Genomic DNA, 24,371 nt, shown 5'->3' with positions numbered 1-24,371 from the left:
GAAGTTCCTTATTTGGAACTCGAAACGTCCTAGAGCTGTAAGAATCCATCTTGAGAAGATATATAGGTTCATCCAACATCATAGATGCAGGATGGATGCAGAGTCAGGAACCCCAGAGAAGGTCTCAAACTGTAGTTGACCTATGAAGAAGAGGAGAGGGTTCAGTTTTCTCAAATCCCAAATGTTGCAATAGCAATAATTAGTGTGGGGAAACTTTTAAAGCCACTAGATCTTCTTGTCTTTCTGTGAATGCTATGGTAACCTAGCATGTGTATGCAGAAGCAGGGCAGGGGACTTAGAAACCCCTTATCTATACACTGTGGTATCCCATGGCAACCATGGCTTCAGGGTGTAAATGCGGGACTAGGTGACTTTTAGCCTCCAACGCCAGGCTTCTGAAGCTGAATAAAGGTTTTTAGAGCTATAGGTTTCCTTTCCCTGGAGCTTATAGTCGGTCTGGATTTCAGAACACAGAACTGGACTGATGGGGCAAAGGTTGTGAGAACAGAACTAAGCATAGAATCTGAGGTGAGAGCGTCCCAGTTCACCATGTTATATGAAAGTATCCTTCACGAAGCCACCCGCCCGTGCACAAAACTTAATATTTTACAAACTATTGGCTCAACCACTGTGTCTTTTGGTATGTCGGGCGAACAGATAAGGGTCTTTCATGAAGTACTATAAAAAACCGGCAGGAGTATATGCAAATACTGGGAAGACAAAGCGAAATGACCCACCTTCCTCTCCCATAAGGAAGGGAGAGAAACCTCCATACAATAGGGGCCCTGTGACAATGATTCCCTAGGTGGATAAACAGGAGCCATCGGGGTGAAGAAAATAACACACCTGAAGTACAAACCCAAGAGAGCCCGTGTGTTTGAGAGATAACAGGGTGCGGAGGAATCCGGTCTTGTGGGTAGTAAATGTAGTATTAACTGAGATGTCCAGGCTGTAAACTAACTGGCTAGGTTTCGAATACAGTGCAAAAAAAAAAATTGGACCCTAGGCCATTCGACACTTATTTTCCATGAGAGGAAGCATGCTCTAGAAGTCAGGTCCTTTGCTAACGCCACACTTGTATGCAAGGTAACCCCCGGGCAGGCGGGAGCTCAGCCTCAACGCTGCTTTTTTTGCTACCCTGTGCTGCCTCCAGCAGGCCTGAGCCACAGTCGGCCTTGCGTGGGAGAGGCCTCTGGGCTGTTTTTCCTGAGCCAGTGGGGCTGGCTCTGGCAGAGAGTGGAAGTGGGTGGGGTGGGGGCCGTGGAGCAGAGGAGGGGCCTGACAACAAGGGCTACATTCAAGGCCTGCACTGGAGCCGGTGGAGGAGAATGGAAAGCTACAGTCTCTTGGAGCCGTCCAGCCTTGGCAAGGCAGCAGGGGCCTTATAAGGAAATGTTGTTCCTTCTCAGCCAGTGGGACTGGGATAGAGCCCTAGGCCTGCAGGACAGAGCTGCCCTTGTGGTGGTAGGCTGGGGGAGCCACCCGCCGAAGCTCTCAATGGGCCACTTCTGCAGGCTCAGCATTCCCTCTCAGCCTGGGGAACTGCAGCCCCCACCCCCCATACCCACCCACTCCTTAGTGCCCAGCGCTGATTGGAGGAAAGAGGAAAAGACAAAACAAAACAAAGACTTGGCAAGGTCCCCGGCCTCCTTGGTCTTTGACGCCGAATTACCCAGAAAACAGATTGAAATCAAACTCTGTCTTTTCCCCGATGGATACACAAGCAAAGCGATCTCTTGTTGACCTGCCGGCCTCTCCAGCACCTTGTCGCTCTGTGAACACAAGAATTAGCACCTGCCTTAGTCTGGTGCCAAAGGGCAGGAGGCTGAGACGCAGCAGGATGGAGCCTTATGCCCTGGTGACTTTACCTTTTCCAGCTCTCACGAATGCAGGAGGCTTTGGAACCCACAGGAGAAGCAGCCGCCTCACCTGTGCCAGGCAGGCGGGGAGGGCAGAAGTGCATAGAGGAAAAAGACGGACTATTCAGACACAAAGCTGACTCTGATTGGGTAGTGGAGGTAAGCATTGCCCAGCCCCTGGAAAGAGGCCTTTCTGCAGCCAGGCAAGGGGAGCCCAAGAAGACCCCACTCAACTTAATATTGAACTTGCCAGTGGTATTGAAGCAGATGTGTAATGTGGCCTTTTGCTTTTACTGTTCAGACAGGCAGAGACCCATGAAATCCTGGAGCTAAGAGACTTCGAAACAACTTGCTTTCCCCCTAATGCTCCGATTCCCTTCCCAGCCTCCTTGGGGCACCACAGCCAACATGTGCATCTGTGACCATGCACTCAGTCTTTAAAGTCATTTGTCCAGAATCCACAGGTCACCCCTCTCCCCTCGCCCAGAGTGCCAGTCACTGTGGATCACTTACAGGATACAAAGAGGAATAAATCCCAGTGTGGGGCCGTGAAAGGCAGCCTGGATCCTGGTTAAGCTAAGACTAGAAACCCCAGAGATCCTGAAGGGATGGTAAGAAGCTTGCCTGACTTCAGGAAACCAGGCCAGTCACTAGCCCGAAGCCCTCCATAGATTTGTGGCCATCAGTCATGTAAGGGCAATGCTCAAAGCCCCTCCACAAGCCACAGAAACTCAAGACAGATCTCCCTTATAATGAGGTACCTAAAGGCCTGGAGGCTTAGCCAATGAACTTTTCCTTCCAAGACACTCCTCCCTGCAAAAGGTGTTTAATCTCAGGCCCACCTTGAGAAGTGGGGTACAGTTTTACTCATCCACTTTCTGCCATGACAATGTCTTAAAGCCATGGACTGTCTCTTTTCATTGGAATCCACTGTGGCCAGTGTAGAGAAGTCCTTCACCTAAAGAGCTGCTATCTAAGCTCCTGTAGAAGGCCTCTGTGCTCCAAGCCACTGCCATCACCAAGACTGCAGCCCACCACTGTCAAGCCAAAAACTCTCCCTGGAGCTCCCCCCACCCCAGCTTTGGGCTAGATCCAGCCCTCGGGGCCACCACTCCGTTCTCAAATCTTCTGAGGCATCCCAGCGGCACCTGGGTGCCCAAGAGCCTGAGAATAAGACAGCCCCGGTGTCTCACTGCTTCCCTACAGGCGGACACTCACCTGGGCCTGGTGACAGCTCAGGGTAAGCACTGTCAAACTTCCCTAGTCCTGCCTCCCTGAGGGGCTGTGCCCTGTGATGGAGCAGACCCGGGACCCCAATTAACCCTACATCTCAGGGTCAGGAGAAAGTCGTTGGCATAAAGTTTAGTGTTCAGAGCAAAGCTTTGAGAAGCACACAGGAGACACAAGCCCTAGCGAAAACACAGGGTTTGGAAGCAGGGAGAGCCCTCTTGACTACACTAAAGTCTTCATCAGGGTTTCTGTTGTAATAAAACACCATTGACTAAGATCAGTTTGGGGAGGAAGGATTTACTTTATCGCATACTTCCAGGTCATCCATCGTTTATCCTTGACAGAAGTCAGGGGAGGAACTGGAGGAGGAAACAAGAGGCAGGAGCTGATGCAGAGGCCTTGGAAGGATGCTGGCTTCCTTCTCATAGTTTGTGAAACCTACATTCTTATATAGACTTGGGACCACCAGCCCAGGAGTTACCACCATGGCGATCTAGGCCCTTCCCACATCTCTCATCAACCAGGAAAATGTACCACAGGCTTGCCCACTGGCTTGCCCACAGGCTTGCCCACTGGCTAATCTGACAGAAGCACTTGCTCCATTGAGACTCCTTCCTTCTTCCCAAATGACTCTGGCTTGTGTCACGTTGACATAAAACTTGTTGCCACACTAAGAGGTCAGAAGAATCTGTGAGTACAGGTACTGGAGAAAAGATTACGTTAGGGGTGAAAAAAAAAAAACAAAGCTAAGATTTTTACAGTTTCATTTTGAGAGAGTGGAAAGAAAGAATTTAGTTTCTAGAGGAAGATACTAACTCGAGCAAGCCTCAGTTGAAGTGAATTTTGGGGCTCTGACCATGTCTGTTGGGAGATAGGCGTAGCTAGATATAAGAGAGGGGGGGAAGACTTACAGTTGGGGAATGGACAAGCAGGATTTTTAGGGCCCTAAGTAGCAGTGCAGACACTCAGGAGATAGCCAGGGGCCACAGGAAGCTCTGGAGCACTCAGAAGGTGTGACTGTACTTCACTGTAGCTGTCATGTAGAAACTCAAGACAGCATCGGCAACACAGGGAAAACTGGGGACTTCTCTGGGTCAAGAGTCAGGACAGGCTCTGGGCTGGGAGCTCTTTCTCTCCAGCTTCCCAACGAGAGCCCAGGACTTGAAGCAATGGTGGGTTTTTGAGGCATGTCTGAAGAACTGGTCACACTTGCCAACAGGAGAGGGCGAGGGTCATTTTGATTCATTTCTCTTTTTATTTTGAGGCTCTTCATACACAATTCACGCTGTTCACAGGGGGTACTAGAAGCCCAGGCTCTTCTCTCTCTCTCTCTCTCTCTCTCTCTCTCTCTCTCTCTCTCTCTCTCTCACACACACACACACACACACACACACACACACACACACACACACACAGAGAGAGAGAGAGACAAACACACACACAGACACACACAGACACACACACACACACACACACACACACACACACACACACACACACACACACACACTCCACATTTGAAAGGGGAAAGTACTGTGATGCAGCCTCTGCTCAGAGTCTGCTTTCGGCAAGATGTCCACTGTCCACATGCCTACACTTGCCTCATGTCCCCCGATAGCAAAGCTGCAGCCTACATCCCCGCTACGCCTGTATCATGCTCTTTCTCTCCCTCCCTAGGGTACGGCCTGCCTGCCTGTGGTGATACCACTACACCTAGAAGACACGGGGCCTCTGCAGTGTGGTTTACCTGGGTCGGAGGGGACACAGAGATATCTTGCTCTAGAAGATAGCACTGAAGTGTTCCAGATCTGTCTCATGCCCAGCACATCCAGCTCAACAGTGGGGTTGTGACTTGAGTTTGGTCTCCACATGTGGACAGAAGGATGCTCTGACTAGGAGGAGGCAGACGTTGCTGGCCATCAGACTTCTTCCCTGATGTCGCAGACACTGCCTCTGCACTAGCGGCTATGGTTAGGTCCACTCTGGATTTGTAGGGGACGATAAGTACAAATCTCTTTGAAGGCATTAGTATATGATTGCTTTACGGTGTAGCACTGCCGTAACTGTAAAGAGAGAATCCCAGCTGCTCGCCATTAACATGATGATTGAGACTGTAGGTGAAGCAATTGGAGAGGGGAATATCCCTTTCCTTAATTTTCGTAGCCCCATCTACTGGCTAAGTGTCAGCCTCTAACCCAAAGGAAAGTCTTTGACGGATCTCCCCTGAACATTTTCATCTGGGCTGATTTCGTCTATCTGTTAATTCATTATTCATGTACTCATCCAACTTAGTAATGGATAGTTTCAAACCTCAAAAAGTGGAGGGCCAATTCAGTGCATTGTCTGTTTCCTCTCTGCCCTGTATTTCCTTCCTAAAGCAGTTTGCGTTTTCATATTTTGGTGCTTAGTTGTTTGGGATGATTTACTCAAGATGATCATCAGGGGCTTTCCTCATCCATCTTACATGGGAAGAAGCAGAACTATTCATACAGAGTCCTCCGGGGGCATTTGTTCTCACTGTTTTTTCTCCTCAGAGTGCAAAAACCCTGCTTCTAAATGCTAGAATGCTTCATCAAGTGCAGGCAAACCCAGGGAGACTCCTGACACCTAGCCTGACCCCACTTGAAGATTACCTGAGGGTACTGGGCTCACTGTATGCGATGACACTTAAATGCTTCTTCCTGCAGTCCCTTGGAGGAATCTTAGGCTGAGTCAAATGGGGACTATGCTCTTAGTTTGTATGCCAATTCTGCAAGGCCTTGGTGGGACATTTGGTTGTGCATTGTGATGATAGCTGGGCTTAGAGTCATGGTACTCTCTTTTACGGGCTCTATTTCTTAACTTTCTGTGGCTGGACTGAAATAGACATCATTTGTTCTAGTCCAAACCTTATAGATCTGGGATATTATTTGACCATGCTTGCACTACCCATGCTGGCCCTACCTTTCCTAATGGATGCCTTGCCTTCCCATCACCTTGGAGCCCTTCTTGCTCACCGATGATGCTGGAGCCCTTCCTCTCCACTTATGCTGCATTCTGTTCCTTATTAGTAGACTCAGGAGCTACACTTTCTCAGAAAGGATGAGGAGTCATCATTTCTGGAGGCTCTCCTCTGTGCATGCTGGTTTCTGGGAAGGTTATCTAAGGCCCGTTTAGTAAAGGAGTCTCTTTTCCAAACAGAAAAGGTACCTTCCATTTGTGAACGTTATGGCCTTCAGTACTGTGTCATTGGACAATTCCCCAAGATCAGCAGCCTGGAACTTCGATGTTTAGCCAGTTCTTCCTGGTGTCCTGTGGCTTTCACTTACAGAGATAGCAACAAGTCAATATAAATTGAACCATCAATATCTTGATAGTGGCAGATGCATGACATCCTACTTGGGGGGGAAACAGATGCAGGTGCCCTGCTGGAGAAGAACTCAGGTTTGACCCTCCTGAAATGCTAAGCAAAGTATATGAAAGATAAAAATTTAAAAAAGATAGTTACCCGTGTGTCTTTTGCCTTTAGTGGTGTCTTTATTTTCTACCATCTTGTGCATGCACGGTATATATATTTTATATGGTTGCAATCATCATGCAAATGGTATTTAGCATTTTGTGTTTCCACTTAATATCATATACTCTTGCCATATTGCTCCAATCTTCATTTTATGGCTCTAGAGATGCCATTGTGATGATTCAGAGTGAGCCTTTTTCTGTCTTACCTATGGCTGGGATTTTATGGCCCCAGCTGCTTAGCATTATGGAGAATTTTTAAAGGGACATCTTAGGATATTTAGTTCTGTGCTTTTGTTGATTTTTTTTTCCCCTCAAGGATCCTTGGATTTGAGTTGGGAATGGACTTGGTCAAGGTTTGGGCTGCTTCACAGGCAGGAGCATTTCCTCTGGTATAGTGCCAACAGTGTCAGGCAGATGTGAATACCCTCATCCTGATCTTCTTGGCCCAGCGCACTCTGGGCCAATGGCTAGCATGTCACCTGGCCACTGAGCAGAGAACAGACATTCCCTAGGTCCTCGGGGAAGCTGCTCCTGTGCATGTTCCCTGCTGGTGACAGGAGCATGTACACAGGGTGGGTGGGCATATGTGTACTCCGGAAGTCTATCTTGTTTACATAGGTTATTTCACTTGTGACTGCCATTTAAGGGCCTCAGAATCAAAATCATGAGATTTTGACGGCGAGATCAGGACAGTGCTGGGATTGTGCTGTGGCTTTAGAGGTGAAGGCTGCCTGGGGTGGAAAGATAAAGGTCAGTGTATTCTTGGTGAGGGGACACTGTGGCCTTCCTCAGTGACACCACACATGGGCAGATGTCTGATTTGTATAGCATAGATGCCATCAGGAGCCCTTCCTTGTAGATGTGATTAAACTTGGCCAAACTCCACTACCAAGTCTTATGAGAGCCTTGAATCCACAACATACTGTCCATGAATGCCCACAGAACATGCCACCATGGCACATTTGCATGACACAGCATGTATCCATTTGAGGACGAGGCCCAGTGTCTTCCTCAGCCTTCATACAAATCCAGTTGCTCCCAGACCTTTTTGAGTTTGGTAACTACTGAAATGTTGTGATCACAAGGGTCCTCCCAGACTGGGCAGCATTTGCTCTTATTTTTCTCTTGCCCATCTTTCCAGCTCATTCGCCCGAACAAGAGGCAACTGACTTCTGTCTTCCTCACAGTGGCACCCCATAGTGAGGTGGCTTCTGTGCCCATCAAGTCGTTAAGGAAGTCAAGGAGAAAGTCTTTATTTATGTGCCAGGTTAGCCAACCTTGTCCTTATAGGTATAGGTGGCCAGGTTTGTTTGGCTCTTTGCTTTCTATAAAACAATAAAACCTGCTAAGGGGACAGTTCCATCCGGGCTTCCCAGGTAGCCCTCACATGTGTTTCTTTAGGCAGATCCTCAATACGAATACTTGTGCAGCATTAAAATCTATCTCTTGAAACTCAGTCTCCAGTACAAGGGCATTAGGAGGTGGTGACTTGGGGAGGCTCTATGATTTGTCCATTGTAGAAAGACCTGGAAATTTTTGGATGGGATTAGTGTCCTTGTAAAAGGGACCCATGGTCCCTTCTCTCCTTTCTCCACTTGTGGATGCAGCGAGAAGCTGGCAATGTCTTCCTGGAGAAAACCCGCTCTGAATAACCCTCACCAGAGCCTCACTATTCTGGCTTCCTGACCTTAAATTTCCAGTCTCCAGACCTCTGAGAAAGAGACGGATGTTGCCCTTAAGTCACAAGGCTGGTGTAAGTTTGTTATTGCAAGCCCATGGGTTAAGGTAATCATCCTTATCTTGGTCTAGAAGCAAAATAACTGAGACAGGAGACGGGGAGAAGCAGTTCACAGCCACAGCTCTGGTTACAGATGGGGCGGCATCAGCAGCCACCCCTGAGCTGCACATCACACTGTCAGGGGTCTGGGAACTTCATCAAGCACAGTGCGTGCAATGCATTCAATAAATGCCCATGCAGTAGACATGCTTAAGCACTTTCTGTGCCTGGGTCGAAGAGTGCAGAATGAAGGGTTTCTTTCTTTTTTAAATTTTATTTTTCTTGAATATTTTATGTATTTACATTCAAATGTTATCCCCTTTCTCCCTCTCCTATACCTCCTAACCCTTACCCCTGCTTCTATGAGGATGTTCCCACTCCCACACATCCACTCCCATCTCAACACCCTGGCATTCCCCTACAATGGGGAAATGAGCCTTCACAGAACCATGGGCTTCTCCTCCCATTGGTGCCCAACAAGGCCATCTTCTGCTATATATGTGGCTGGAGTCCTGGGTCCCTCCATGTGTATTCATTGGTTGGTGGTTTAGTCCCTGGGAGCTCTGGTGGGGTCCTGTTGGTTGATATTGTTCTTCCTATGGTGTTGCAAACTCCTTCAGCTTCTTCAATCTTTTCTCTAACTCCTCCATTGGGATCCGCTTGTTCAGTCCAATGGTTAGCTGCAAGTATCCTCATCTGTATCAGTAGGGCTCTGGCAGAGCCTCTCAGGAGACACCCATATTTGGTTCCTGTCAGCATGCACTTCTTGCCATCAGCAATAGTGGTTGGGTTTGGTGGTTGTATATGGGATGGACCTCCAAATGGGGCAGTGTCTTGACGATCTTTTCTTCAGTCCCTGCTCTACTCTTTGTCCCTGTATTCCCTCCTGTGAGTATCTTACCCCAGTACCTGACCCTTAATCAAAATCTGATATGATAGAAAAAGTGTATACACTCAGAGCTCCAGACAAAGCCACAGTTAGTCTATATCTCTACTCACATGAAACGTTGACATAAGTAAATCAATGGTAAGGAAAAATAGGTGGGTATTGATAGTCTTAGAAGAGGAAGAGACTGGTCATGCTATAGACAAGGGTGAAAAGAGCTTGTAACTATCCAGGGGCTGGTGGATCTGCAACTGTCGTGGTTTGAATAGGAGTGGACCCCATAGACTCATGTGACTGAGTGCTTGGCCTATAGGAAGTAGCATTATTAGGAGGTGTGGCGGAGTGGGTGGGGCCTTGTTGGAGGACATATGTCACTCAAGTCACTGTAGAGGCAGGCTTTTGAGGTCTTACATGCTCAAGCTAAGCCCAGTGTCCCAGTCTCCTGCTGCCTGCGGCAGATCAAAATGTAGAACTGTCAGTTTCTTCTCTAGTACCACATCTGCCATGCTCCTGCCATGATGATAATGGACTTGAATCTCTGAACCTGTGCGCCAGCCCCGACTATGTTTTCCTTTACAAGAGTTCCTGTGGTCATGGTGTCTCTTCACAGCAATGGAAACCATACCTAAAACAGCACCACAGTGATGTATTGAGTAACATTAAACTGTGTATCTTAAAAAGGTAAACTGTTAAGTGGATTTCACCACAACCTAAAGCCAACGAAGAAACCCAGGAACGGAAAGATGAGAAAGCAGAGCTGTGCTTTTCCTTTTTCTCTAGTGAGCCTCAGACATCCTTGCAGGACTGGAAGCCATGATGCTACATCACTGGGCGCTGACACATAGTTTCTGATCCTGCTTACAGCTGTATGGGTCCTGGGAGGTTTATTCCTCTTTCTGGATTTCAGCTTCCCCATCTGCGAGAGGAGGACATTTATCCAGACTGTACCCAAAGCTCATTCCAGAAAATCTTCAGAAGATCCTGAGACCAGAAGCAGGATGATTAAACTGGAAGTGTTTTGTGGGGTTCTGGGGAACCTTCTTTATCCATCTCTTCTCCATCTCATAGGGGTCTGGGGCTTTCAGTATCTGTCACCAGGTCCCGGGGAACAGTCACAGAGAACTGCCTCAGCTCCTGACCTTGTTGGCAAGGCCAGGGCTCCTCCCATCATGCTTCAACAGCAGTGTAAACCCTCTGGGAATCCTGCGACACACTGCGTCATTCAATACCTCCCAACTGACTTCCTGTGATGGCCCGGCAGGGAGATCGGCCCCAGAAAGATCACTGAGCCTTGATTCAAAGCAGCGATTTCAAGATTTGTAGAACTTTGCATTGGGAAGTGATTTGGGAACTCATCACATGTACGGCAGTGCTGAAATGGGAATGGTTCACTCTGGGCTCACTCTTTCACCGTGACCCATTTCCCACAAGAGCTATAGCCCAGGCACTTTGCTACATTTTACGAAAATGTAGATATATATGTTCAAGGAGTTTATTTTCCACCAAGAAAGACAACCTCAAAGAGGCAGCAATTAGAAATATAAAGTAAATGGGCAGGCAGAGCAGTTGGAAGACAGTTGAGCTCACAGCGGGAGTGGGGGAGTGGGATGAGGGGGTGTGGGTGGGGGGTGGGAAGAATGGAAAGGGGGGAGGTAGATGGGAGGAGGGAGAGGCTGGGGGAATAGCGAAGGGCAGGGTGGAGGGCCTAGGTGGCACTTAAGCTGGGTTCTCAGGGAAATATTTGGAGTTCCATATTCTGGTGTTACCTCAAAGATGGTGACAATTAGATTCACCTCCTCCAGCAGGGGGTCTTTGTTGCTGTTGAGGGTTTCAATTACTAATGTTACTTGACAATAAAAGGAAAGCTAAATTTCAGTCTGAATAAATAGTACTTTTTCTTTAAAAGTTATTTTACTTTTATTTATTTATCTGTGTTTATATCTGTGATTAGTATTTAAAAATTCCTCGGGGATCGTTCTGACACCACCTCTTAAAGGTATCAGCACCTTCAAGTCTTGTCATCTACTTCTGCACTCTCCTAAATGTCTCCCTCTTCTAATCCTTCCTGGTTGTCCCTGAGCGGCAGACTGTCAAGGGCAAAGGCCTTTCAAAGCTCTGTTCTGCTGGTTGAACTGCTATTTTTCCTCTGGCCATGCTCTCTCTGGATTCTCTTCACAGGAGGGCAAAGCACACATCTGGCTTCGGTGTCTGCAGGGCTGAGTCAGAGTCTGGTCATGCTCTTTCGGGAGGAGATGGGTGCAGGCCTGTGATCTGTGAAGCCAGTGCCCACCACATGCCTGAGCTCCCTTGGCCTGTGCCATGGGACATCACAGTCCATTGGGTCAAGTCCTCGGAAACCTGAAGGACAAAGAACTGCTGGCATGGGCTCTCTTATCAAAACCCCTTCCTACCCGCTTCCTCTCCAGCCTTCTCTTGTAATAGGCAGCAGATTTAGTTCAGAATTTGGTGGGAAGATAGGAAGTATTCAGAGGCAAGGGGGCCCTCATGCAGTCAATGAAGGAAGAACCCCCTCTCCACTCTTCATTGAAAGATCTCGTGTTACATACGTGACTTGTATTGTTTCAGAACGGTCTTCCAGGCAATAAGGAAAGCTCTCTTATGTGGCTTCATATGCCTGGTCATCTAAGAACATACCAAATCCCTCTCTCAGAAGGTGATTGTTTGAGTCCATGGAGAAGATGAGAAAACATATTATTCACTCCCATGTGATTACCTTTCTTATTCTGGATTAAACCCCATCATCTCACATGAGACATGCTTGTTATATTCTTTGGATATGATACCCCCACAAAGGGAAATAGCTCTGGATATCGACTTATTAACTTGTCTAACAAACATACCACAGATGCCGAAGGGCCGCTGGCTGGACAGCAGCGACTTATAGCTGTAAATTCCCCAAGGAAGCAAACTGCCCACTGAGTAGAACTTTGCATAGCAAAGGAGTAAGCTCCTTTTGTCTGCCTCAGAGCAATGGGGCACTCTCAATCCTGCTGAAAGATGATCAGGAGGAAGGCACAGAAGTCCTACCTGGCAGGGACACTCCTCCACTCTCACCTTGTTGGCCATGTGTGGTCTGATTTCAAATGAACATGGAAAATATAGCTTCTGGCCACTCTGCTGCTCCTGGAGGCTGTTCACACTGGGGAGCAAGGGTCATTTGGAGGAACACGGGTCATCAGTGCCACTCCAGTTCTAAGCAGCTGGTGAGAACCAAGACTCCAGTAGATGTGAGTGGGGAGCACAGATGAGCCTTCTTTCCTCTTATTTCTAATCAGTAAGCAGTGTTTCCCCAAGCCTCAGTTCAGTAAAGACCGCTTTGGAGATCTTTGCCGAGGCTGCGTGTCCCCTGTACTCCAATTGACTTAACATTCTTTTTAACTAGATTTGCATTATAATTTAGTTCTAAGTAGAATACTATCTTGGAAATCACAGTTCTGGTGTGATACTTAGCTTTTTTCTAATATACTCTAAAATACATCTGTAATTATTCCAATAAAAATATTTGCCCATTTACCATCCCCAATGCTAGCACAGCACCAGCGAAGTGCACATTTCTAGGCAAGATGGTGCCTAAGCACAGAGCCCTTCACGGCCTACCTGGTCCTTGCTTTGAGTTTGTAACTTTCCCCTGTTCCTCTTTCAAATTAGTTATTTTGCTTTTTGTTCTTGAAGGCTCCCAAGTTTATTCCTACTTCAGGGTCTTGGTCACACCTCTGTCAGGAGTGTCTCCTTACGGCTTCGCACATCTTGTTTCCTGGACCCTGAAATCTGAGCCCAGCTAGCTCTACCCCAAGGAGCCGTTCTCCTCAGCCTTAGATTAACTGTTCCCATCCCACGCGGTCCCACCCATGCCATTTACCCCTGTCTCAGCACTTCTAAGGACTTCACAGACCCAACATGTTTTTCTAGGATTCATTTATAATTTTCCTACCCCTAATAAAATGTAAATTAGCAACCCACAGAGTAAAAAAAAAGGCAGAGATCTCACCTATGTTATTTGCTTCACCACTCAGCACTCAGCCATGACCTGGCATCATTCAATAACACTTGATAAATGAATTAAAAACTAAAATATTATCAGACTAAAAAAATTAAAACTAAATTTATCAGCCATATTAAGGCTTCATATGCATTGCTTCTGTTGAAGGCTGAAGACAGGAGACCTTATGGGGCCAACATTTGAGCCTGGAAGCTCATAAGCCTCCTGACTTAAGCATCCAGCCACAGGGACAGAATTGAACAAAAGAGCATTGCCTCTAGTAGACAGATCCTGCTCCCACTTAAAGCAAGGAGGTCTGGGGGAGGTGCAGAGAAACGAAGGCCAACTCCTCCAAGCATGGAGACAGCAGCTTCAGAGGTCCAGGGAGCCCATCTCCGTGAGACCATCAACCTCTGCGGTCAAACTTGAGGGGAGAAGTGGATTTAAATTGAGGGGATTTGAAAATCCTGAACATGTTTATTTCACAACTTGAAATGAAGAAGGAGTGGATTGGAAGTATCCTGTTCACTCATTTATGAATGAGTTCATTCAGTTGTGAAGATGGTGGACATTGCATTGGTTGCAAAATAGAAAGCAGCCAACAAAATAAACTTCAGATGAGGGGAGAAGCCATTCCCCAATTTTACCTTTCCACAGACTTTGTTAGGCATTTAATGTACCTCCTGATCCCCTTCTGGACCAGGGAGCGTTTGTTTGCTCTCCCAGGATAAGCCCCCGGAGTTCAGACTGTAAGTCCATGCCACTCTGCTGCCTAGAGTAGTTTTTGGGTTCTTCCACATGCACCAGGCGTCATTTATTTGCTGCTGTAATTTATTTACTGCTGTAATTATAGTTAGCGTCTCCCCAGGAATTGTTCTTGAAGATACCCTAATGCTGCGGGCAACTCAGATTCGATGACTAGAGAGTATGAGGCCACAAAGCCTTCCTTCCCAACTCATTCCAAAGTGTAGGACCTTCTGGGGACCAACACCGTTTCTCAATTTCTCCCATTGGCCGAGCCTTCTTCCCTCACATACTCTTAAGCCTCTAACCTCACACCTTCATCTGCAGACTTCCCCAGGGAGCCACAGGACCATGTGTGTCAAACCCGGATTGGCTATGTCCTCACTGTTATCATGTTGCCTGGGAACTAATTGTTTACCAAGGCCCTTACTACATTAGCAGATTACACTCGAAGTTGAGACAAACTGCATCCAAATAAATGATGCTTGGTGCATGTGTAAGAACCCCAAAACTACTCTAGGCAGCAGAGCATGGTGGCATGGACTTACAGCTGAACTTCAGGGGCTTATCCTGGGAGAGCGAGACTGGCAAATCAATAGAGCAAAACCCTGCCTGGAACAAACAAACCACAGACGACCTCTGTTTAAGACAAAAAAAACCATTACAATCATCTCCGGTCTGTAGAGCGGCCAGTGTTTTTCTGAACTGTGTTGTGTTCCTGTGGTTTCACCCACTTGGCCCACCAGCCCACTGGCCTTCAGATTGCTGAGGGCAGAGTCCAGATGGCCGCTGTCTTCAAGATGTCTTACACTCTGGTCAGATTTCTCCTATGTCCCCTGATCCTTCCAGTGAAGGAGTTGGGCTGAGGCATGGCCTTCCAAAAGTCTCCTGCCTGGGAACTACCATACAGCAATTCCAGGGCCCAGGTCTGACCAACAGGGCATGTGAGCTTACTCTCAGTGTGTAGCTTGCTTCCTCATCACTGGCTGCCAGAAACATCCTGGAGACACCCTGTAGAAATCAAGGACAGTGAACTCATGTAAAATCTCAGAGCGGAGTGGCAGCTCCTAGGAGGGAGGTGATTTGTACTACTTTCCCTCTGGCTCTAATACCCCCACCAGTGTGCTGTTCTCTTTAGCAAAGCCTCCTATGGTCCCCATAGGATAAATATTCCTTCCCTCTTTCCCACATTCCCTTCTCCTTCTCTCTCAACCTCTGTCTCCTGTCTTTGTCTCTTATTCCCTGCCCTTTGACCCTCTGGGGCAAGTAAATCTCTTCTGTGTTCAGAAGTTGGTCTTGGTGTGTCTTGTGACACCCGAAAGGATGCTGGTTCTTTCTATTAGTATGTATGCTTGCCTTATCTTTCCCCTATAGGAAGCCCAGGTAATGATGCAGTCATCTCGATACTTGATTCCCACTAAATGCTCTGTGGACAAGGCAGCACTTGTCACCCCAAGTCACCCTGGACTTGGTAAATGTAGATCATTGTTCAGCTCCAAACTGGTGGAGAGGCACATGGTAATCCCTGGAAAGGAAATTGACAATGCTTCTGAAAGGAGGAAGGGGGATTGGGACGGGGAGTGTCCACTGACTCTGTCCCCCCACCCCCTGCAGTTCTCTTCCTGTGTTTACTTTTCACATGTTTACAATGAGATGCTTAAAGTTTAGACCCCATGTAGAATGCTGTCACACATAGTAGTTTCCTAGGTCTGCCATAATAAACAGCCACAACTGGGTGGCTTAAAACAACAGACATGCTGTAGGCTGGGGGTCCTTCATCAAGGTGCCTCCATGGGCCTTTGGGGGAGAACCCATCTCTTCCCTCTTCTGACTTTCAGTGGTGCCAGGGACGGTACCCTGGCTGTACCTTAGATTAATCTCCACGTGCTGACTGCTCTGTGTTGACTTCCTCTGCATGTCTTTCTAGGGTACTAGCAATGGCATATAGGTTTTTCCGATTTAATCTGGGTTATTCTCCCCACATCAAGAGACTGAATTTTAATTACCTACAGAAAGCCTTTCCCCCAAAAGGCAATTATAAATTTCAATGGTCAGAGTTTGTTAGATTTAGGTGGCTCTTATTCAGCTCCCTAGATTATGTTACAGATGATATGCCCAGACATGTTTGTATGTCCTCAGGCGTGTGCTAAGCACTTCTGGGTGCTTCTTTACAATGTACCTTGGTCTTATGTTGCAGAGGCAGCATGTTCTGAGTTCCACAGCCTTCTGAAGCCAAACTCTGATTATTCAACAGTTCGCAGCCCATGACTAATATGTCACCCTTCCAGCCCAAGATGCGGAGAGGGATTCTCTCATGATGACGTCCACTTTGTGTGACCTCCTTAAAGGTAACGTGATGTTCCTGTTGCTTAGAGGCAGCTAAGAATCCTTGAGCTGCCTCTGTGAATCACTCTGATCTAGTATTTACATTTTCCAGAACTGTCTTGTGGCAAATTATAAGAGTAAACTCATAATCACAAACATGAGGTGCTCGACCTAGACGCACTGTGGCCAATGGGGTTGAAAACAGCCATGCCCAGCCCCGAGGCATCCATCATCACGCTTGCTTGCATATCTATGGGTAGTACTGAAGTCTTGGGCTCTTGTGGCAGTAACCTGGGTGCTAGAGAGACAATACAACCTGTCTGCAGGGCAGGTTCCACATAGAGAGTCCTGACAGATGCCAGCTTCCTTCCTTCTATTCTCAGGCCACTTCTTTTCTATTTGATGGGGACTGCCCTTCTTTAGATGATCCCCGTCAGGTTCCCTATGCAACTCTTAATCTATTGCTTCCAGAAGTAAATATTACCTAAAATTTCTAGAAACTTGAGGCTATTTAGTAATTCCCCTCAGTGCCATCTGTCCCCTGCTTTCCCATAGGCACAAATCCTTTCTCTGCTCATCCTTTCTAAGTGCATTGGAAGTGACATCTGACTTTGGAGTGGCTGTCTAGCCTTACTCATCTCTTTCTTTGTTTCCTTTGTTGTTCCTTGTTATTTTTGCAAGGCTAGAGATGGAGCCCAGGCCTTGTGTAAGTTGATCTGCTTAGAGAGAGGTCCACGGCCTTGGCCTTTCTTATATTCTCTGTATCTTAGTGCTTGCTTCTTGTTAGTTTTATTGATAATAGGATGAATAATTGATAATAATTGAAAAATAAGGCACCTTTTATGCCTTATTATTCAACTTAGTGCTTGCTTCTCTTTTCATAGGATCTCTACATAGATATAGGTTACATCCATAAAACTTACCACTCGAGGTGTAATATAAGGTTTTATAAAATTTCATTTTGATCATCTGTATTTAATCCTACAATATTGTCATCAGAATAAAAAGACCCCCTGCCAAGCAGGAGAAAGTACTTCTTCTTTTTCTGTCTTCTTATCTCTGTCCCCAGATCTGGGAAACCACTTACTTATTTCATGTCTATAGTTCTCTGAACATTTCTTGTAAAGAGCTCATATAGAAAATGACCTTTGGCGCCCAAGTAGGGAAGCTTGAATCTCCCTTGGAAGGGAGAATAAAACAGTCATAAGAGGAAGAGGGAGGAAACTGGGAGGAAGGAGGGGTGGGGAAGGGAATGGGAGTGCGTTTGGGGTTAGGTGTGGAGAAAGACAGGAGAGATGGCTAGAGGGCCATGAAAATGAATGGAAATCCTCAACTGGCAGGGCGAGGAGGTAGGGGAGGGGCATCTCCAGGATGAGACAGAGATCTGGGATAAGGAAGGTGTCCAAGTATCAAGGGGGGTGAACCTTAGCTGTGACTCAATACATTAGTGACATGGAACCTGAAAAGGCCACCTCCTGTAGCCAGGCAGGAGCCCCAGTGGAATAGAGATACCAACCCACTCATAAAACTTCCAACCTAAAATTTATCCTGTCTAGAAGAAATGCAGGCACTGGGGATGGAGCAGAGACAGAGGGAATGGCCAACCAATATCCGGCCCAACTTGAGACCCAGCTTGGACAATCACCAATTCCTGACACTATTAATGACACTATGTTATGCTTGCAGACAGGAGCAGGTTGTCCTTTGAGAGGCTCCAACCAGCAGCTGACTCAGACAGATACAGACACCCACAGCCAAAAACAGTGGCTGGAACTTGGAAACTCTTACAGAAGGACTGGGGGCCCTGAAGGGGAACGGAACTCCACAGGAAGACCAACAGAGTCAATTAGCCTGGGCCTTGGGGTTCTCAGAGTCTGAACCATCAACCAAAGTTCATAGCCAGGCTGTACTTAGGCCTCTCTGCTCATAGTAGCAGATGTGCAGCTTGGCCTTCATGTGGGTCTCAAACAGCTGGAGTGGGGACGATCCCAAAAGCTGTGTCGGTCCATGGAATATGTTCTAGCTGGCTGCCTTGTCTGGCCTCAGTGGGAGAGGAAGCACCTTGTCTTGCAGAGCCTTGAAATACTTGAAGTGGAGGGATACTCAGGGGGAGCCCTACTGGCTCAGAGGAGAAGGGGAGAGGAGTGGGGAAGGATGGTAAGAACTGGTGGCCAGAGGCAAGCAGTGAGCAGGATGTAAAGTGAATATGTAAAAAAGTTAAATTAAATGAAAAAAGAAACAAAGGAAATAAAATGGTTTTTGCATGTGCCTTGTTTGATTAAATGTGATATTTTCAAGGTTTATCCACATTGTAGCTTATATCATTTTAATTTATGAATAATAGCCCACACATTTAATTTAACTATTTATCATGGGAATTTGAGTTGTTCGTGTGTGTGTGTGTGTGTGTTCTCTCTATATAATATGTTATATAATATGATATATATAATCTATACATATATTTATATATGCTGTATACAAATATAAAATATATATATACACACACATAGTACATATGTTCACACTGTTCCTTGGAGATATACTTAGAAGTAAACTTTCTGGAGCAGAAATAGTGTATTAAGATGGATCGTCTCATTTAAAGATATCTGAATGATGGGGGCTCTGATCTAATAAATGGATTAATCCACTCACAGGTATATATATAACTTGATGGCATTATTAAGAGATTGTAGACACTCTAGAAAGTGGGTTTTCTAGAAGATTGAAGGAAGTGATCAAAGGCATTGTTTTGGATAATATCCCTGTCCACCATGAGATCAGAAGTTTTCCACTACCAGAGCCTATTTCAAGGTGGTCCAAGGCACCCCAGGCACCTCTGAATCCATAAGCCAAAATAAACGTTTCCTCCTTTAAGTAACTTCTCACAAGTATTTATTGCAGTGAAAATGGGCTGACAAAATGCTGATTCTCCATCTAACGCTTCACTGTCAAACTCTTGTCAAACTATTCCCCAGACTAACTATTCTTTGTTCACACCAGGAAAAGTGTCCAGGTTCCAGTTTCTCCCCGTCTTCGGCAACATGTGTATTACTATTTTTATTTTCCCATACCTAAGACAATGAATTTGAAATGGCATACCGTTTTCTGGATGACCACTGATGGCAATCCTCTCTCCATGAGACTGTCAACTCTTACATGTTCTATTTGGAGAAATGTGTGCTCTCAAGCTTTGCCTGCTTAAAGTCTGGCTGTCCATTATTGAGTTGTGTTTCTAGAAGTATTTTCTATATATTAGTACCCTAGCAGGCTTGTGAAAATCTCTCACTCCACTCCGTAGGTTGTCTGTTCCAATTTCATTCTTTTAATATTTACTCTCTTTTCACTCTTATTTTTTTGTGCTTCTAATAGCATGCGTGCTTTTAAATGTTTGTAAAGGCCAGTTTTACATTATTTTCTTGCCTATTCTGAAGTAAGGTTTCATCCCAGATAATGAAGTCTTATTTTTTTCTTATTTTTCTTTCTAGGAATTCATGTGTTCAGTTCTTGTGTTTATGTCTGTGATCCATTTTTGAGTTAAAACTCTATAATATGGAATAAATTAGGGCTCCCAAGCCACTTGTAGATGCAGATATGGTGACATCAATTTTTAATAAGATTACTTTTCCCTATTGTGTTGTCTCTGTGAAAAGTCAGTTGACAAGGGGGACCTTTCCTGGACTGTCAGGCTTACTCCATTGACCTGAGAATCTGTTTGGTGGTGCATACTATCTTAACTATTTTGGCTTTTGACTGACCTAGAGATCTGTCCTCCAGGTTTGCTTGTATTAAAGTAGCTTTGCTCATCTGTCTCTTTTAAATTTCCATTTAGACTTTTGAAGCAACTGTTGATTTCTGTAAAGAAGCTAACTGACCTTTGAAAATGGCCTCGAATAAATCTCTAGACTGGTTTAAGGAGGGTTGCTATTTTAATATATTGTTTTTCTTATGAATTTTAGATTTATTCATTTTATTTTATATGTATGAGTATTTTTGTCTGCATACGTATTCCATGCCTTAGGAGGCCAGGAGAGAGCATTGGGTGCCTCCTGGAACTAGAGTTTATGAGCCACCATCAGGGTGGTGGGAACTTAACCTGGATTCTGTATAAGAGTACCAAGTACTCTTAATCCCTGATCCATCTCTTCGGATCTTTAATATTTACTCTTTGAATCCATGAAATAGGATATAATCCATTTACTAGCATTTTAAAAATTATCAGTTGTAGTTTTCTTTGTACAAACATTTATATAGTTTGTTAAATTTATTCCTTAAGTATTTAATTCTTCTTGATGTTATTATAAAGAAAATAGTGTTTTTTTTTAATTGGCAGAGTTTTTACTATCAGTACACAGCAATATATTGGAATGTTATTCTGAAAACTTGCTAGGGTTTTTATTAGTTCGTGTGTGTGTGTGTGTGTGTGTGTGTGTGTGTGTAAGATTTTCCTATCTAAAAGATTGTGTCATCTATAAGTAGAAATCCTTTTATTTCCTCTTCTTCAGTCTGAATATACTTTAATTTTCTTTAAATTGCTCTGTCTAAGTAAGACTTCTGGTGCACTGACTAGAAATGGCGAATGGGCATCACCCTCTGGTTCTTTATCTTAAGAACTCATTCAGCATTCTGCCACATTGTAAAACATTAGCTGTGCATTTTCTTGGATGCATTTTATTAGGCTCAAAACGATCTCTTTGTTCCTACCTTGTTGAATATTTTTTTTTCAATTTACTGTGAAATGCTGTTAGTATTGAATACTTTATGAATACTGAAGTGATCGTTCTCCTTTATTCTATGAATTTAGCTTTCACGTGTTAAATTGACCTTCTACCTCTGAGGTGGCTCTCATTTGGCTGTGGTATATAGAGTCTTGTTTATGTATTGTTAGTTTATGTTGTTGACTAATTTATCTCCTTTAATGAATAAGCAGGATCAAATTGCTTTCACAACACCAGAAAGACAACATACCTCTTGGGTCATGCAACTTCTCTTCTATATTTATTTAAGGTTTGGCGAGAGTTGTTCTCTTTTCAGCATAGTATCAATGTATCATTTAACCATATGGAAATGCTTTTATTGATGTATGAGGGGCTTTCCAACTGCCAAAGTCAATGCATACTTTAGCCTTTTCTTCCTTGCCTTTCTGTAGCATTCTACAGTTTACCACTTCCTTCCTCTTCGAAACTTTCAAATCTCTCGTTGTCTTTTTATCTTTTTTTATTATAGCATGTTGGTCTCCTTTGAGGATACTTCTTTTCCATACTGTCAAATGCTGGTGGCCCTTAAGATTCTGTCTTTGATGCACTTCTCATATTAAATTCAGTCTAGGGAATGTCATAGTCTCTCAGGTTTTATTTCTTCCTGTATGTTGATGAATGTTGGGCTGTTGGCTTTTTTATGTCCATCCAGTTGTACATAGCCAACTCCAAAGCATCTTTTTTTTCGTTTATTGAAAATAGATTTTTTCATACAACATATTCTGACGATGATTCCCCTCCCCCTACTTCTCCCAGTTTCTCCACCCCCTTCTGTCTGGATCCACACCCTTTCTATCACTCATCAGAAAACAAACATTTAATGAATAATAATAAATATAATATAATAAGATAAAACTAAACTGGTTGGAATAGAAAACTCAATAAAACAAGGAAAATAGCCAAAGAAAAAGCACAAAAACCACATATAGCTATGTACAGAGGCACATACACACACACACACACACACACACACACACACACACACACACACACACTCGCACACACAGGAATCCTATAAAGACACAAGCCCGAAAGCCACAGTATATATACAAAAGACCTGTAAGTTTAAAAATCGAAAACAAAAGCAAGAAAAGCACCGAGTTAACATTATGAGACAAAACCTCCAAAATGTAGGTGAGTTCATTTCCTGTTGGCCATCTACTGGGCATGAGGCCCATCCTTAGGAGGAGTTGGTTTCCCTAGTTGGGCTCTCTTGGAGAAAATGAATTTCTTACTTGCAAATACCTATCAATTGACAATAGCTTCTGGGCTAGGGCTGGGGTGTATGTTCTCTTCTCTTTTCAGCCCTAAGACTCTACTGATGCAGAACTGTGTAGGCCCTGTGCTACCACGGTCTCTTGGAGCTCATATGTGCACCAGCCCTGGGAAGGCCTTGATTCCTTGGTGTCCTCGATTCACTTGGGCTCTTACACTCTTTCTATTTCCACCTCTCCAGGGTTCCCTGAGCTCCAAGGAGAAGGCTTTGCTGGAGACACACCCTTTAGGGCTGAATCTTCCACTTCCTCTTATTCTCTGTGTAATATCTACCTGTGGGTCTCTGTGTTTGCTCCCATTGCTGCAGCGGGAAGCTTCTCCGATGATGGCCGAGCAAGGCACTGGTCTCTGAGCACAGCAGAGTGTCATTAGGAGTCATTTCCTTGCTCCTTTTTCTTTTTGATTCTTAAAGAACAGTAATGTTTGTCTTTTCCTAGATCTCTTGTCTAGATAGTCTCAGATTCTTGGCTACCCAAGCAGTATTATATATGGGTTCCATCTTCTGGAGTGGGCCTTAAATCCAATGATATATTTGTTGGTTACTCCAAAAGCTTTACATTATCTACTGCACCAGCATATCGGGCAGGCAGGTCACCATTGAAGATGAAAGGGTTTGTAGTTGGGTTTGTGCTTAATTTTCTTCTTTGGTAGAGTATAGAGGACCTTGTATTACCATGAGTATTAGTTCGTGAAGGTCAAGGCTCTATGTAGGCACCAGCTCTACTTCTCCATGTTCAATGACGTGTGTACTTGTTGACTTCAGCAATAGGGTTGTTGTAGAGAGCCACCCCTAGCCTTGACAATAGCCTGGGTTGTTTCCTGAACATCTTTATTTAAAAATTCCACAAGCTTCTTAATATGAAAAGTCAAAGCAACATGATGAAGCTTCCTATCCTCCCTAGCCTGTCCTTCCTGCTTGGAAGAGATATCAGAAACCAGGAAAACATTAAGCAGTTTCCAATAAGAGGTAACAAATGTTTCAATTTCTTAAAGGCAGTTGAGTGTTCCTCCATTTCATTAGAGAGAGATGCAGAAAGATAGACACACATGGCTGATTAACAAAAAACTGACAGGAGAGAGGCGGGCCCAGGGCCTTAGCACTTCACCCCTTAGATAGCTGGACTATAGAAAGGGACAACGGATGTTCACGTGCACCAAGGAGCATGTGGTTTGGTGTCTGTGGTGGGAAATGACTAGGTGGAGGCAAGAATTTGAAGTACTTTGAATATCACATGGATTATTTGACACTTTGTGTGTAGGAAAATTTTGACTGTCACTGTTAATCTGGGTGGTGACAGGATTCAAGACGTGTTGTAAGTCTACTTAAGAAGTGCTATGCATCTATGCTTTGGTTTTTCTTTCTTTCTGTTTGTAAAAACGTTTACAGGGTGAGTGATATTTCACTGTGAAAATGCACTGCGTTTTCTTTATTCTGTTGAGGAACATCTAGGTTGTTTCCAATTGCTGGCTGTTCTGAATAGAGCAGCAACAAACATGGTTGAGTAAGTGTGTCTGTGGTAGGATGAAGCATCTTATGGGTACATGCTCAGGATGCTCGAGCTGGATCTTGAGATAGATCCATTCCCATTTTCCTGATCTTCTACCACACTGATTTTCGTACTGCCTGTACAAGTTGCAGTCCCACCACCATCAATGGATGAGTGTCCCCCTTACTGATGTATCATGACAGTATGAGCTGTCATTTGTGTTATTGATCTTAGACATTCTGACAAGTATAAGATAGAATCTCAAAGTAGTTTTGATTTTCATTCCCCTGAGGACTAAAGATATTGAACATTTCTCTAAATGTTACTCAGCCATTTGAGTTTTCTCCGTTGAGAATTATGTTTCAGTCTGTACCGCAGATTTTTAATTGGGTTGTTTGTTTTTCTTGATACCTAGGGTTGTTTTTGGTTTGGTTATTTATATATCGTGGATATTTGCCCTCCATCAGTTGTAAATGGATAGAACTAGAAAAAGTCATCCTGAGTGAGTTAACCCAGAATGAGCAAACCAACTCTGA

This window comes from Rattus rattus, chromosome 4 (genome assembly GCF_011064425.1).
Source record: "Rattus rattus isolate New Zealand chromosome 4, Rrattus_CSIRO_v1, whole genome shotgun sequence".
Classification (NCBI taxonomy): Eukaryota; Metazoa; Chordata; class Mammalia; order Rodentia; family Muridae; genus Rattus; species Rattus rattus.
The sequence above is the reverse complement of the archived record's forward strand: the minus strand, read 5'-3'. Positions refer to the sequence as shown.